The sequence below is a fragment of the Bactrocera latifrons genome, unplaced genomic scaffold (genome assembly GCF_001853355.1).
Source record: "Bactrocera latifrons isolate USDA-ARS-PBARC rearing strain unplaced genomic scaffold, ASM185335v1 scaffold_106, whole genome shotgun sequence".
Lineage (NCBI taxonomy): Eukaryota > Metazoa > Arthropoda > Insecta > Diptera > Tephritidae > Bactrocera > Bactrocera latifrons.
Window position 1 is genome coordinate 942,056 of NW_017534475.1, and position 1,938 is coordinate 943,993.

At 32.6% G+C, this 1,938-nt stretch overlaps 1 long non-coding RNA gene across 1 annotated transcript; it reads left to right on the top strand.

Annotated features, from left to right (window-relative positions):
• The first annotated feature begins 692 nt into the window (after positions 1-692).
• Positions 693-1,737, top strand: LOC108969834. Its single transcript, XR_001993432.1, has 3 exons — positions 693-729; positions 1,433-1,506; positions 1,589-1,737. It is a non-coding gene; the product is annotated as an uncharacterized LOC108969834 (long non-coding RNA).
• The last annotated feature ends 201 nt before the right edge of the window (positions 1,738-1,938 follow it).

Sequence of the window (1,938 nt, forward strand, 5' to 3'; positions counted from 1 at the left end):
AATGTATAAAAAATATACTTAAAGTGCTTAGTGGGCGCTTGCAAACTTAGCTAATCCTCATGAAGAAACAGGTAGTAGTTAATAAAAGCAAAGGTAAATAAATGGCTTTTACTAAGTAAGTTCTCCTTTAGAATTCCTGATAACTTTTAGAGAGCTTCGAAACGTTTAGAGAGTCGAAAACGATAATTTTGTTGTCGCATTATGGTTAAAGCTAGCATAATAATTAGTATGTAGTCTGATAACAAAATCATTGAGTCAATTAGCAAAAGATATAAAAAATTGCTAATTCATTTTGCTGCTATTTGCATTTGAAAACTTAATATTGTATCTTGCTTTTCTCAAGAAAAATATCTTATTGCCCTTCACTACATTTCCTAAAAAGAAAATTAACTCAATTCAATATCACGATGTCATCACTTCGCACTCACAATTTGGCAACAGAAGCCGATTTCTTTACATCTCTTCAATAAAGACTAACATTTTGATTTTCCTGTCATTGATTTCAACACAAATGTTTTTTGTGTTTTCTTATGCTTATTCTACTGCTAATTTAACGCTTACGCTCCATTGAAGGGGAAAACGCACTGCTGAGCCATGCATTAACTTAATTAAATTTCACTTTCATGTAGCGATGGGAAAAAATAACGGCAAACGAACTTAAAGGAAATCAAACTAATCAGTAGTTGGACATCGGCGTTTGCACCATGCTGAACTAGAGAGCCAGACATCGTAAGTCCCACCTGTTTGCGTCCTCAAAGAGTCAAAGAGCAAAAACGTTTGGCGACCACGAGTTTGTTTTAAATGATTTTCGCATTAAATAAATAGCTGTTAATAATGCGAAAGATAGTTACATGATGAAAGTGATTTTAATTCATATAAATTAGCCAAATATACATTTGTTTGTGGATATATTCTTCTGGAAAAGATCAAACCTTGATTCTCAAATATATAAGTAGCAGTGTTGCCGAATCAAGAAATCGACGCTGACCTGTTTTTTTAAGAGGTTATATGCACTTGTAATTTTGAAAAAATCGAAATTTATTTTGCATAATTTGAATGTATATATATTGGAGAATATTGTCTGTAATTTCAAAGTAGTCCGGAAAATAGTTCCGGAGTAATGAGCGCATTTGTAAGAACGCCTCCGAGCGTGAAACCGTAACCCGGAGTAGCTGCAGTAAAGCTACGCTTTAAATGCGTTTTTCTCGAAATAATATTTTAAAGGTCGATGAGGAATATTTCTCCGAAACGGCTTGACCGATTGGCTTGTAATTTTCACAGGATCTTCTTAGATACTTTTTTCAACTAATGATAGGAGAAATAAAGTTTCTCACAAAATTTATTTTAAAGTGTAAATTTTCGTGCAAAAAAGGTTTTTTTGTTGGGATCCATTTATCTATCCTAAAAGTAATCTTTTTGGTTTTTATTTTAGTTAATTTGGATCAGAGATATGTTTCTCACCGTCAAACACCTTTTTGTGGAGGACTTTCATCAGATCTTCTACAGGTACAACGGAACCCAATATTTTTATTAATAAACTATGAATTCTTAGAAAACGTTAAACTCGCTAAATTTTCATATATTTTAGGAATAACAAGGAAGGAAGAATTAACAAAGAAAAACATTTTTTCGAACTTAGAAGTGGATACCACCCCTTAGGAAAGCTGAAATTCGCTATATTAAATACAAATCTTCTCAGCAAAACAAATATTAATATGAAGAGGATCATGATCGAAAAAAAAGTTTATCTACGTTGACGGCACAGCTGTCACTCGCCGGAAATACACTCACTTCTAAATGATCAGATGCACATTTTTCATTCTCCGTTGCTAGCGATTACTTGAAGATAAATTTTTCGATGTTTTTAGTAAACGCCACAACACTGACATTGAAATATTATCTCTTATACTACTGTCTGTATATCTATGTATCTGTATA